This window comes from Mustela nigripes, chromosome 17 (genome assembly GCF_022355385.1).
Source record: "Mustela nigripes isolate SB6536 chromosome 17, MUSNIG.SB6536, whole genome shotgun sequence".
Classification (NCBI taxonomy): domain Eukaryota; kingdom Metazoa; phylum Chordata; class Mammalia; order Carnivora; family Mustelidae; genus Mustela; species Mustela nigripes.
The window spans coordinates 56,101,864-56,116,314 of record NC_081573.1 but is presented as its reverse complement, the minus strand read 5'-3'; the positions used below and the strand labels follow the sequence as shown (position 1 = coordinate 56,116,314).

Genomic DNA, 14,451 nt, shown 5'->3' with positions numbered 1-14,451 from the left:
CCCCCCGCCCCCCCCGGAGCACCACCCCCCCCCCCCCCCTCCCCCCCCCGAAGGTTCTGCGCCTGCCCCCCCTCGTGGCTAACCCTGCCGTTTCAGGAACTGGGCCCCCGAGAACCCCCCCAGGAATACGAGCACGGCCCCCCCCCCCGGCCTCAGAGCCGCACACTTCACATCACAGGCTCCTTGCTTCTGAGCACCTTCCCTCCAAATATCGGACTCCTCGCAGACTGATGTCACCAGCGCCTAACACGTGGGGACGCATCGGCCCGTCAGGTCCCCACAGAAGGGGTTCCAAAAATACAGCAGGAAGGAAGAATGGAAAACAGGGATGTAAGCACCGCCCTTGGGGGGGGGTGAGGGGTGGCACTCAGAGACATCAGAAGGGACGGCAGATCTGGAAGGAGACAAAGAAGAACCGGGTGTGATGGGTGCCCCCGGGGAAGGGACTGGGAAGCTGGAGGGCAGAGGCAGGAACTGCTCTTCACCAGGCATCTTGTTCTTTCTTTCTTTCTTTTTTTTTTTTTTAAAGATTTTATTTATTTATTTGACAGACAGAAATCACAAGTAGGCAGAGAGGCAGGCAGAGAGAGAGGAGGAAGCAGGCCCCCTGCCGAGCAGAGAGTCCGATGCGGGGCTCGATCCCAGGACCCTGGGATCATGACCCGAGCTGAAGGCAGAGGCTTAACCCACTGAGCCACCCAGGCACCCCGGGCATGTTTTTTCTTATCATCTGAATTCTGTACTATCTGCAGGTATTACCTTGTCCAAAACCTCTCCACGTTAAATAAAGAAGGAATCCTCTAACTCCCTTAATAAGGCGAGACAGAGCCAGAAGTGACAAGGTCTCAAAGGCAAAGGTGCAAGTCCTTTCGGACATTTCGCTGGCAGTCTGCCCTGTTCCTCCGGCCCCAGCCCTCCAAATACAGAGTTTCCCCCATGAATTCCTGGAGGGCTCATTCTCGGAACGCCAGCAATACTTTTCCCGGGTCATAACCTGAGACACTGAAACCCAGAACTCATAAAACCTTATGGAAAAGCCCTTCTGAATCACTGGGAAAGCCCAACAAGGGGAGACGCAACTTCTCCGAATGGTCTAGCACCCAGCAGATCTGGCCTCGTGAGGCCCACAGCCGGGCATGTCAGGCTCAGCTGCACCGTTTACTTCACTGTAGGACGTCAAGGAGAGAGGCCTCCAGTACAAAGACAGGAGAAAGCAAACCGCCAAGGAAGGACATCATCCCTCCAGGGCTCATACACAGCCATCAGACAAACCCTGCAGCCTAGCCTGGGCTTGCACCACTAGAGAGACCCGTCTGCTAGCAGGCGGGAGGCCACGCCCCTTGCTATCCCGTGTAGGAGACTCATTTTGTCCTCTTGACCTTGGGCAAGACACTCAATTGCTTGGACCCTTGGTCTCCTCACTCGGACACATGCAGATCACCACTGACCTTGCAAGTTGTCAAGAGCACAAGGCTTCATGTAAAAATACCCAAATCCACGTCATCATCCCTAAAGAGAACTCAGCACCTCCTGCCAGTCTTGCCCTTTAAAATGTTACTGGGTCTTGAAGTTAGAAGCTGTTACGCATTGAACTGTGTCCCCTAAAAAGATATGCGAAGTCCTAACCCCCAGAATCTGTGACGGTGACCTTATTTGGAAACAGGGTCTTTGCAGATGTAATTAGTTACTTTAAGATAAAGTCATGATGGAATATGACCAACTCGATGGCGTCCTTATATGAATTAAAGAAACACACACATGCACGCACACACAGGGAGAGGAAGGCCATGTGACCATAGCGGTACAGACCGGAGAGATGCAGGCTACAAGCCAAGGAATACGAGGATTGCTGGAAAACCACCAGAGGCAGGAACCAATCCTCCGTCTGGATCCCCAAGAAGGAAACAACCCTGCTGGCACCTTGACTTTGGACTCCTGGTCTCTAAAACTGTGGGAGAAAAACAGATGTTGTCTTAAGCCACCTGGTTGTGCTACTTTGTTACAGAAGCCTCAGGAAAGTAGTACAGTAAGTTATCCAGTTTTCCTCTCTATCTAGTTGCTTGAACTGTCTTGTCTAATGACTGACTAGTCAGCCATTCTACGTCTATGTCTATGTCTGACTGTCCCCAGTACAAGAAAACTAACTCAGTATCAACCGTGGCAGCAATCCCTCCCATCTTTGAAAAAGTCTGTCATTAAAATCATTCATTCAACAAATATTGAATGAGCATGTACTATATGCCAGGCGCTCTCTGGGGCACTGCTGATACACTGGTAAATGGGCAGCAGACAATAAAAGCTTTCTCAAAGAAGACCATTTCTGATATTGTTATGAGGGAAATTAAACACTCTAATATAATAAAGTACATGGGGTAGGGACCAGGAGGAAACTGTTTTAGTTGTCAGGGAAGGTCTAAGGATGTGATATTAGAGCAGTCCCTTGAATGACAGGGAGCCAGGCAGTGGAAATTCTGGTGAAAGGAACCTTCAGTGCAAAGGCCGTGAGGCACAGTGAACCGGATGTGCTCAAGGCACAAGAAGAAGATGGGGTTTTGTGAGTAAGAGAGAGGTGACTTGTGAAGCTGGAGAAACAAGAAACGTCAGCTAGCACTCACCTGGCACCTGAAGTACAACACAATGAGAAGTGAACTCAATCCCCAGAGTCCTGGGGAACCACCAGGGAGAGGTATGCTTCCACCCACAGTTTTTACAAGATTACTCTGGCATGATACAGTTCTTAAAACTAAAACCTTCCTGGAGTGCCTGGGTGGCTCAGTAGGTAAAGCATCTGCTTTTGTCTTGGGTCATGACCTTAGGGTCCTGGGACAGAGCCCTAGTCAGGCTCCCTGCTCAGCAGGGAGTCTGCCTCTCCCTCCGCCCCTCGCCCTGCTTTTGCGCTCACTTGCTCTCTCTCTCTCAAATGAATAAGTAAAATCTTAAAAAAAAAAAAAATTAAGAAAGAAAGAAAGAAAGAAAACTAAACTAAAAAAATCTTCCTAACTATAACTTGCGTCCTTTGGTTCTTGGGCCACTACAGAACAAGTTTATTAATGACAGCCCTGAACTCTGTGACCATGCCCCCTTACCCAGATTCTCACACTTACCAGCTCTAATTCACTCACCACCACAGCCATTTCCAATGGCTATTCTTGATTTTTTTCCCTATCTCCTTTTTAAATGTGATGTCCAGAAAAGAACACAATACTCTAGGCACGGAGTCATAGATTGGAACTGTTATCTTTCTCATTAGGGACTGTACATCTATTGCTTTTTTTTTTTTTTTAATTTGTCAGAGAGAGAGAGCACAAGCAAGCAGAGTGGTAGGCAGAGGCAGAGAGAGAAGCAGGCTCCCCGTGGAGCAAGGAGCCCAATGCGGGACTCGATCTCTGGACCCTGGGATCATGACCTGAGCTGAAGGCAGACGCTTAACTGACTGAGCCACCCAGACATCCCTGTATTGGTTTTTAATTCTGTTTTCTACCATTGCCCATTGAGGCATCTCTCAGATAACCTCCCTCTGAAGTCCTTTTCCAGATCGAGATGCCTACATTAGAAAGTGGGATTAAAGCATGTTCTTCTCTAACAAGAACAGCTGTGCCCTGTTTTCTATTTAAAAAAAAAAAAAAAAAAGGTGTCACCATAACCCAAACAATGCCACGTATCGAATACTGTATCCGATAAATAAAACTACTGGGTCAGCTCCCCTCATTTCACAACCACCACGCTCTTCTTCCGCGTGGAGGACAAGGAAAACTCTCAGGGACATTTCCCTAGAATTGCTTTGTTCTCTTGCATCACTATAACCGCTGAAGACACCTAGACTATTTGGAAACACAGAGCAGTTGGGCAAGAGGCTCCTTGCAAGCCACTTCCTACTAGAGTTCTCAAAGACGCATAAACAAATCTGAGTAGATGCAGAAGCTCTGGGGCTGTGTTGGGGGAACCGACGGTGCAGGAGTACTGGGGAGCTGAGCTGACGGAGTGAAGAGGCCAGTGATGGCAGAGAGAGATGTTCTGCCCTTGGATGCTGGGGAAGACCCCACGTCCTCGGAGGCACCGTAAACTGTCCTGTCCTTCCCCCACCCACTCCACAGGCTGATGGCAGACTGCTGCTTCTGGTTAACCCCAGAAGGTGAGGCTTATCGTTTTGCTTTGCCGCTAGGACCTAAGTGACTCTGGGCACTCACTTGGCCTCTGTTCTCTCATCTGTGACATGTGACTGGTAACACCACCTATCACTCCCAAGTTTATGGTGAAGCTCAATTGAGATTTTGTGCACGACTCCTTCGTAAAGTACTCTGTCATGTACAAGTGAGGGGTTGTTATGAGCGACAGGATTTTACTCCTCCCTTTGTGTATTTTTCCTGCGGCTGGTTGAATTTTCATGACTTAAAAAAAAAATCTTCTCAGGTTGCTTTTGATGTTTCTTTTAACCTAATTATTTTCTTTTTTTGAGGGAGGAAGCAGTGGGGGAGGGCATATAGTGTGACTCATTCCATTCTAAACCTTTCTTGGGATTGTCCTAAAAGATGTCATCTCTGGGGGTCACCATAAGGCAATTTACCTCTGAAGAACCAAAGTTAATTGTCATACAAAGAGTATCACTATTGTCCATTCTCTGGAGTTCTGTAGCAAATTATTTAAGGTTTGTGATTCATTCACATCACCCAGTAGTAGCTTTTTACTGCCTTTAGTTGTTACATTTTCAAATAATGGAAACCATCTTCAGGCTGACGCATGCCATAGGAGAGACACATGTTACAAAAAAAAACCCAAATCCAAAAGCAACCATGGGAATGCATCCCAAAACCATACAAGAGGCTAGAGATAATCTGTAATCACTGAAAGTGCCTATGTGTGAGTCCCCAGTCATTTCATTTCTTTTATAGAAAAAGAAAATCTCATGAGTCAACTTTTTCATTGTGAGCAGGTCTCAAAAGCCTTTCGCCCCAAGTTTCAAATGCGTAAGCAGTCCTATTTCTGAACAAATGGACATAAAAACAAGTGACAGGGGTGCCTAGGTGGCTCAGTCATTAAGGGTCTGCTGTCGGCTCCAGTCATGATTCCAGGGTAGGGGGACTGAGCCCCGGATCCGCGGGAAGCTGGCTTCTCCCACGCCCCCTGCTATGTTCCCTCTCTCTCTCTCTGTCTCTCTGTCAAATATAAATAAAATCTTAAACAACAACAACAACAACAAGAAACGAGAAACGAGTGACAGTGGAAGGGAGAGACTGAACAAAGAGAAAACAAACTTCCAAACGGGAAGGTGTAAAAGACCAAGGAGAGGGTTCATGGGTAACCAATCAAAATCACCCTTTTCCTCTTTCCTTAATTCCCTGTTCTGTATCTTGGCTGCCCTGGTTTGGTTCCGGGAGGGGGTCCCTCTCCTGAAGTGACTCTGAAACATTAGCGTTAGGCGGCCGCGGTCTGGGCGGCAGCGTCGAAAGCAGCCGGGGCCCTGACAGCTGTCCGCGTGCCTCCACCCCTGACTCACCCCAGCGACAACCTCCCCACCAGGCGCCTCACCTGCCAGCTCCGAGCCAAGTTCCTGCTCAGTCTGCAGGTCGGCACCCCCGCCCCACACTCAACCCCAGAGTCAGACGAGCAGGCCAAGGCCAGTGCCCACCGCAAAGTCGTCCTCTGAAATCCGGTCGAGGTACAAGCCAGGGAAGGGCAAGCCGGGCGCCGGCGGGTCCCCGGGACCACGGGTTCAGGCCGCCCCGAGCCAGCTGTTCCGCAGCTGCCAACCCGGCGCCCGCGCTGCCGTGCCCTCTGCAAACCTCGTCTGCTTGCCGGCCCCTCCGGAGGGCGGGGGAGCCCCGGGCAGGCACAGGCAGCGGGGCGCGGCAGCACCGGGTCCGGAGCCCCCTCTCCCGCACCCGCACCCGCACCCGCAGCCCGCCCGGGAGCAGAGAGGCGGCGAACTTGCGCCCGAACAGCCCGCACGACTTGGCTGACGTCCTTCCCATCCTGGCTCCAGGCACCCCCTCCCCAGCGCGCGCTCCCCGGAGTCTGGGGGTTCTTGCTCCCCGACACGGAGGAGCTGACTCCACCCCAAAGCCACCTGACGACACCATCTGCCACCGGGGGGTGGGGACCCCCTGTCCACCCCTGTCCACCCGCCCCAGCATCCCCAGGTACTGCACCGCCCCCCGCACCGTGGGCTCCCGGCTCCCCTTCCTCCTCCTCACCCCCAGCTCGCGCCGACCCTGCAAAAGCCCCCGAGGCCCCGACCCCCGCGCGCGACCCCGCGTCATCCCGCGGCCCCCTCCCTCCACGCGCGGCCCCTCACCCGCCGGCCCTCGGAGAGCCCCGGGCCGCCCGGACAAGTGACGCGTGTTCCCCCTCCCGGGCGCCGGCGGGAGCCTCTCTCACCGCGGCGGGCACCGGCCGGCGGGTCCGAGCGGGGAGCGAGCGGCTGCCTCCGGGCTCCGCGCTGCGGCCACTGCGCGGGCCTGAGAGCCGGGTCCTTCCGAGGCGACAGCCGCGCAAGCTGTCAGTCAGGCGGCCGTGCCCGCCCCCCCGGCGCCGACTGCGCAGGCGCGAGGGTGGCCCCGCCCCTCCCCCGCGGCCGGCCGGAGCGCGGGTCACGTGACGGGGCGGGGCGGCTGCACGCGGGCGGGGCAGCTACGGTCCCGGTACCCGTCCCGGATCTCTCGGTACCTGGGCTGTCCCTGGGCGGGAAATCTGGTCCCGCGGCGCCCGGGAGCGCGCTCGGACGGCTCCGGTGGGTCGCTGTGGCGGAAAGTCGTGGAACTAGGGTTCCCCGGGGGCAGCCGGGTGGGACGGGCCGTTCTGCGAGCGCAGAAAAGAGGGATTTGGGGATTTGGGTCCGGAGGGCTGGGGGAGCCCCGGCCGGGAGCCGCGGAGTGAGACCGGTTCTGGGTGCGTCGGGGCCCCGACTGTCGCCACCTTTAAGACAAGATGACGTTTGCCGTCCCCTGCCCTACAGTGCCAGGGATAGGGTGAAGTCTTGACCTTAACGAACACGCTTTCAGAGTGCGTCGGGCAAGGAAGCAGGTACCGAAGGGCACGCGGAGGCCTGATTTAGTTTTTGAAGGGGGCATCTGGAAAAGCTGATAGATCCCACCTCGCTTGCCCCGAAATTTCTAGGCCAGTCTGCATCTTTTCAGCAGATGCAGCAAACGACTTTCAGGCCATTTGGTTCCTGGTTCCCTCATACCTCTAAAATTAAGAGAAAGGGTTAAAAAAGTGTCTCCTGTGGAAGCTTTTCTCAGTTCTAGAGGAAGGACGTATAGAAACATAAACTGATGCCCACTCCCAGGAATTTCGGGGGTGCGTCATACTTGGGTCCAGCACCAGCAGGATAGAGACTATGATCCCAGTGGGCTGACCTTCTCCCCTGGCTTCCAGCCTGCATTACAGAGCTCTAGGGCTCCTTCTGGTGGTTGCTTGTATGAAATGATAAAGCCCGGTCCCAATAAGCGTAGTGCTCTCTGAAACAGGGGGGAATGTCAGTGCAGAATTTCTATGCAGAGAACTGCAGGTTCTCTGAAGCCCTAGGAGTTACACGGGAGGATCTGGGGTTCTGCCACTTTTAGGAAAAAAGGCCACTTGGACTGATGACCAAACATGTTTGCTGTGCCCCAAGTGCACCTGCTAATCTCAGCAGATGGTTGGCAAAGTTTAAGAAAACAACATGAAGGAAAAAGCCAGAAACTTTACCCACAAGAATTATGGGGCCTTTGGTGTCATAGCTACTTCTGGCCCATTCCAGATTTGCCTGGCCAGCTCGGTGTGGCCATCATCTATGAGAAATATTTCAAGTTCAGTATGAACTCAGGAAGGGAAGGAGTGTAAGCTAGCCTTCATTTCCCTTAAGTGGACACTACAAAAAGGTGGGCATTGCCGTTGATGCCTCCAGCAGAATACGAGCCCATCTAGTGGACTTTGTGGGAACAGGATGGCATCTGTGGTTGGACAAATCCTCACCTAGTTTGGGGAGTGAACACAGCATAAGGCAAGGACCCAAGCAGCCCTGACCTGACTCTGGTGGTAACCACTCTTCAGGAAAACTGGAAAATGTGAGTTCATTGAGGGTCAGATTCCATTCAGGCAAAGTATCATTTCTCAAGAGATTTGTATGAACCCTGCCTCGCCATGCCTCAGAAAAGGTCTTCTGACCTTGCCAGCAGGTTGGAGAGAGGCAGATACATAGCCATTTAAGAAAGGGTGGGGAGCATCTGCAAACCACAGGCCAGCGAACTGGACACAGGGCGTGGGAAATAGGACAGATCACTCACAACATAACTGTGAGCCCTCAGAAGAGGAAGCACTGATGACAAAGACCAGGTCATCGCTAGGTTGACTATTTTTCTGTTGTGAAACGTACAGACTGCTAAGTCAGGAAATATTATAGAAAGAGTGTACTGGGGCCTGGGAGGTGTATTTACCAGGATTCTTTCAGTTAAGAGTGACAGAACTCAATTCACACTGGTTTTTAAAAAAAAAAAAAAAAAAAAGAATAAAAGGCTTACATAACTCACCTAAATTCTGGGGTTGGCCCAGCGGGATCCAGGGGTACCAATGAGGTCCTCAGAACTCAGTCTTTCTCCCCTACTTGACCGCCTCCCTCTGATCTGGCTTCACTCTAAGATCAGTGACTTTTTTATAAGATAGTCTCCAGGAGCGATGGCACAGGTCCTTTCAACCTAGAGACCCCGGGGGGAAGGAGGACTTTGTCCTTCCACAGTTCCAGCGAAAGTCCCAGGATTTGATCTCAGTGCACCAACACTGGTCGTGCGCTCATCTCCTCAAGCCCATCCCTTAGGCCAGGTTGTTGGGGTGACGGGACAGGAGTGAGGCTCCGCCCTACCCAACTCCTTGGGATGGGGCGTCGCCACAGGGAACTGAGAAGATAGATTCTGGGCCGGTAGGGGAATGCCACAGATAACCAGGACAAGGCATGTGCTGAGGTATCTCATGGTATCGTATAAAGGACATGAAGAAAGGGTAGGAGAAATAGGAAATTTATTGGATGGCTGAGTCCATACTCAAAAATACCTTGACTAGAAGATGGCTCGGAGAACGAATTCTACGAGATCAGCCAGGCAACTCTTCCGCTTCTGGTTGCCCGCTGTGCCTATTTCCCCCTCCCGCTCTGTAACATATTGCCACAAATGCTGTGGCTTCAAGTAACATAGATTTACTCTTTTACAGCACTGGAGTTCAAGTTCTAAGTGACTTACCTCTAAATTGAGGTATCAGAGGGACCATGTTCCTTCTGGAGGCCCTAGGGGAGGAGGGCCTCCTTGCCTTTCCAGTTTCTGGGGGGGCTTCCAGCATCCCTTGGCTGGGGGAGGGGTCTTCTTCAATCTTCAAAGGCAGACCCCTTTAATAGTTCCTGGTTCTTCGGAGCCCTTCTAGGCACTGATGCGTATTTAGGGCACAGGCTGGTGGTTTTGTCGGATCTCTCTCAGTGTAGGGTTCTCTGTCTGCCCCTCAAAGTCAGGTGGCAGAGTGTGGGCAGCAACAGCACGGATGTGTGTCCTCAGGGCATCGGATCAGGAGGCACAAACATCCCTCTGTCTCATTATTGCCGACGCTGTTGGCCCATGGTTGAGATGGTGACCTATTTTTCTACTGTAACAGTATCTTTTCCCCTTTGTCATCTGTGGGAAAGATACTTTTAGACTATTTAAATATCCTCTTTTTCCAATGAACTTCCACCCAACGGCTGAGCATCCAGTAATGATAATGCCAGGCTGACTGCCAGATGCTGAGTGGTCTTAATCGGACTCTGTCGACAGAGATTGCTTGATATTTCCTTGCGTCTGTCCTTGACCTTTTCCGGTTCTTCTCTGCAAAGCAGCTGAAGTCACCTTTAGAAATCACACATGGGACCATATCCTCCAGTGGCTTCCTACTGCCCCTCAGATGTGGCTAGAATCCTTCCAGTTGTTTGGGCCATGCATGGTCTGGCCCTTCCAAGCTCTCCAGCTCAGTTTCCTCACCCTCCACACGCCGGCCCCTTCAGAACTTCCCGCAATCCACGCTGCTTTCTTCTGCAAGGCCTTCCGACCTGCTCTTTTGCCTGGAACCCTCCACCTCCATCCCCTGCATGCCTTTGCTTATGAAATATCCATGTGTCCTTCACCTATCACACAAAATGAAGCTGTGTGACCCCAGGCCAGGCCAGATGCCCAGGTATACTCTTCTACCATGCGATGTCCTTTTCCTTTATAGGACACCCGTTTGTAATTGGGCACTTATTTACTGGTTCACCTTCGTCTCTGTGCTCTGTCAGAGCTGGTTTTGCTTACTCACGTGTCTGCAGCACCTAGCAAGGGGCCAAGCACAGAGCTGATTATTAAATGCTTGTTGAATAAACCAACCTGAGTTTAAGACACGGATCTGGGGCGGAGAGGACAAGATGATGAGCACACGTGGTTAGGGCCTTGCTCCCAGGAGAGTTGGTGATGGGGCCTTTGGCAGCAGGAGCAAGCAAGCCATCAGGGCCTGGTGTAGAGCGCATCGGTATACAGCCTGGCCTCTGGCTCCTTGGAGGAAGAGTCTGGCACAGTATAAGAAGTAGGCTCTTTGCAGGCCGACAGAAAGAGGTCTGCAAGCTAGCTGGGCTTTCTGCTTCCGTGGGGGCAGTCACTTCACTCTGAGCCTCAGTTTCCTTAGCCCTGCAAGGGATCACACCAGCTTCGCAGGGCGGTGAGGATGAGGTGAGTTTATGGGTGTGACAGCAGCACAGAGGACAGGTCTGTGTCCGAATCCTGGCTCTCTCCTCCTAGCTGTGTGATCTTGAGCACACTGCTTAACTGCATTGAGCCTGTCTCTTCACCTCTGAAAGGGGCCACCCATAGTGTGTTCACTCCCTCATTCAGTGCAGTTTTTTTGGTTAACAGGAGCTGGGGAAGCACCAGTGGACACAAGCAGCATGGCCGGCAGTAAGTGCTCCACGCAATGTCCACTAGCCATACGCCTGCCCCACCAAGTATAGGCACGGGGCCCCAGCAGGCTCTATCCACAGCTGGAGGTAAGGTGGCCCTGTGCAGAGCAATTAGGACACATCGTACCACTCTGGGTTCTTCAGACTCCCTGGGCTTTGTCCAACACCATGGGCTGGGGAGAGTCGGCCTTCTCGCTTCCCTATTCTGGCCATTGTATTCAACACCACAAAGCCGTGGTAAAAAAATGAGGAACAACCCCAACACCCTTCCGTTAGAAACCTCTGATTGTCCACTGTACAACCATTAGAAGCATCCCTTTCTCTCCCGCTGTGTGCTTGAAACCGAGCACACAAATTCCGTGTCCAGAGGCAAATGAATTGACCCCGAGTGGGAACCAGTACAAGGAGCATCCAGATCAAGACGCGGAATATGATTACCCCCTGGTCACCGCTGCCCTGCTTTCTCTTCCTATGCCAAATACCAGTTTTGCCCTATTTTGAAGCTTTTAGTAATGGAATCACATAGTGTATCTTGCTTCTTTTAACCCAGCATGTATTTGAGAAGCTGATTTCTGCTGTTGTCGGACAGGTGGTTCTATGAGTGTACACAATCTATTCCTCCTGTCGGTCCCAGATGTTTAGGATGTTTCCAGTTTGGAGCCTCTGTGGACAGCGCTCAGGGAACATTCTGGCACGTGTCTTTTGGTGAACACAGGTTCACGTATGCTCAGTTTCAGCAGATTGTCCTAACAGCCGTCCCCTGTGGTTTAATAATGACCTTGCCTCCAGCGGTGTACGGACGTTCTAGTTACTCCCAATGCTTGCCAATGCTCAGTGCTTTGTCATTTTAGCTGTTCTGGTGGGTGTGTAAATATTTCTCTGTGGCTTAAGTTTGCGTTTCCCTGGTGACTAATGAGAATGCGCGCTTTTTCATGTTCTGGAGAGTCTCTTCTGTGAAGGGCCTGTTTGAGTGTCTTGCTCATTTTGGCACTCTCGTTTTGTCATATTTTATGTATTTAAGAATAAATACATGGTTTTAAAAAATTAATGAATTACAGACCCATTTCTTGTATTTCAGTCCAGGGATATTCTATGTACATAGAAACATATACATCTCAAAATAAAATAAAATAAACATATACATCTCCCCATTCTGCTTTCTTAACAAGAACGCACACAGTTGGACACAACAGACCTGATATGCCTTGAAGACCAGACATCTGAATTCATGAAAATCGGCATTTTTTTTTTTACAATTATACATCGCAGCATTCCCATTTGTATGTACAACCTGTCCAACGAATATATTCACAGGCCTACAGCGTGCTGCCTGTGTTTTGCTTCTACAGCACGCTACCGGATGCACGCAAGCGCAAACAGCTTCGTGCATGTGGGTAAGCCTATCTGGAAGGATAAACTCCTAAGGCGGGTTGCTGGGTCAAAGGCACGTACGCTTACATATTCTGTGGTCCATACTGCTAGTTCATTCTGCAGAGAGATGAACACATTTACGATTGCATCAGCTGAGTCTGTGTGCCAACACAGAGTGTTACCAAACTTTCAGCGTTGCCAATCTACTCAGTGAAAAATGGTACCTCCTTGTTCTTCAAATTTGCATTCATCCCTTTTACTCTGAAAGAGCCTGAGCGTCTTTTCACATGTTTGGATCGAGTGTCTGCTTTGAAAGGGCTGCTTCCAGGGATGAGTGGTGAGCGGGAAACCAGCTCCTGAAGGATAAACAGAACCAACCCTGGACACAGGATGTTTCCCATCCCTGCAAAGGGAATGGGAAATAGTAGGGTTTCTGCTCTCAGGACCTCAGTGAAATCAGGGAGAGGTAAAAAACCAAAACCAAAACCTCACAGTCTTGAACCACAGTCTTAAAACAGGAACAAGCCCTAGAAATCAAATCTAATCTCATATTTTGGAGATTAAGAAAAGTAACAAAAACAAAAGCTGATGCTTGGAAAGGGGAAATGACTTGCAGAAGGTCTTTTGAAAAAACATACAATTCTGTTAAGAAAGATGAAATTCCTTGATAACAGTAGCATTGTTTGTGTCAACCTTTGCTGTCCGAATTAAATATTTTAATGGATGATTTTACTGTGCCATTTCCTATAGTAAGGGAGCACTTTCAAAGTTAGAGTGGACAAGCTACACCAGGATTAAGGGACACAGGCAACACGAACAAGTACGGGGACTCTAAGAAGAATCATGGGGGTAAGGATTACTCCACTTCTTCATTTTTGGGGAAAGATTTTGAAATGGGTCAAAATGATTATTGGGTGTCTTCAGTGAACAACCAGAGGTCTGGCATACCCTTTGGGGTTATCTGTTCCCTGGGGTCCTTTTCTTTAAGCTATTTATAACTTTACACGTTGCAGGGCTTGTCCACAGATATCAGACATAAAGTCAGTTTTCTCTGGTGAAAGTTCATTTGATTCCCCCCCCCCCCCCCGGCCTGGCCGTAGAAGCCAGCTCTGCATCTATTAAGAAAATTCATTTTAGCATTCTTGACTGCCTAGATATGCGTCTGCCTTTTGGATTTATGTCTGAACCAACTATACGTATCATCTTACATACTTCATTAATGGGCGAGTTCCATTAAGACTTGACATGTGGTTATGTTGGTCTCAGATAACCTTTTCTCTTTTATTTATTTTTTCTATAAGGTTTTACTTATTTGACAGAGAGAGAGAGAGAGAGATCACAAGTAGGCAGAGAGAGAACGGGAAGCAGACTCCCTGATGCGGGACTCGATCCCAGGACCCCGAGACCACGACCTGAGCCAAAGGCAGAGGCTTAACCCACTGAGCCACCCAGGAGCCCAAATCTTTTATCTTTGAAAAAAAGACCCATTCTGGGGCCCCTGGGTGGCTGAGTTAGTTAAGCGTCCCACTCTTCATTTCATAGGCTCAGGTCATCATCTCAGGATTCTCTCTTTTTTCCTCTCCCCGACCCCCATCCCACCACGCTCTCTCTTTCTCTCTTTCAAAAAACAAAACCCAAAAACCAAAAGCCCCTGTTGTTTTCACAGTGCTCCTAAGAAGGCCATCTCAAATCTAGGGCTACCTGAGGTCTTGGAGTTACTCAAAGATAACCGTGCTTTCTTCCGGCCAAGGCAGACGAACAGATCGCGGGCTGAAGGCCCCGCTCACCCTCCGGCCGCCCCAAGCTAAGAGAGCGGGAGCCGGGCATCAAGAGGAACAAGGTCCAGGAACACAGGTCTAAACCTTTAAAGGCACCCCGGGACTTGGCACGGCTCGGCGGGAAGAAGAGCTTCTGGAAAAGCCAGGGCGGTCGGCGGCGAGCCGAAGCCTCGCAGGACGTCGGGCCCCGCCGGGCGCCCCGGCTGTCGCCCCCGCCCCCGCGCGCCCCGCGGCTCCGCCGGCCCTGAGCAGGGTCGGGACGGCCCCTGACCGCGCACCCGCTCCCCGGCCCTGCGGACACGGCCCCAAACACGGCAGCAGAGCCGAGAGATAAGGAGCGCGTGTCCGCCCTCCGAGCGCTCGGGACCCGCGTCTGCAGGG

At 51.3% G+C, this 14,451-nt stretch overlaps 1 protein-coding gene and 1 long non-coding RNA gene across 6 annotated transcripts in view; both read right to left on the bottom strand.

Annotated features, from left to right (window-relative positions):
- Positions 1 to 6,525, bottom strand: part of KIAA0513 (KIAA0513 ortholog) — a 62,046-nt gene extending 55,521 nt beyond the window's left edge. For 3 of the 5 annotated variants that reach the window (XM_059383576.1, XM_059383579.1, XM_059383580.1), the window contains exon 1: positions 6,376 to 6,525. The gene's annotated coding sequence lies outside the window, so the exon portion shown is untranslated. Of the gene's footprint in view, positions 1 to 5,526; positions 5,548 to 6,292 lie in introns of those variants that run through there. The other 2 variants (XM_059383577.1, XM_059383578.1) reach the window with 2 other exon arrangements.
- A 2,449-nt stretch (positions 6,526 to 8,974) lies between these two features.
- LOC132006099 (uncharacterized) lies at positions 8,975 to 13,351 on the bottom strand. The gene is made up of 2 exons (XR_009400981.1): positions 12,517 to 13,351; positions 8,975 to 12,409 (listed from the first exon to the last, which is right to left on the bottom strand). It is a non-coding gene; the product is annotated as an uncharacterized LOC132006099 (long non-coding RNA).
- Between the last annotated feature and the right edge of the window lie 1,100 nt (positions 13,352 to 14,451).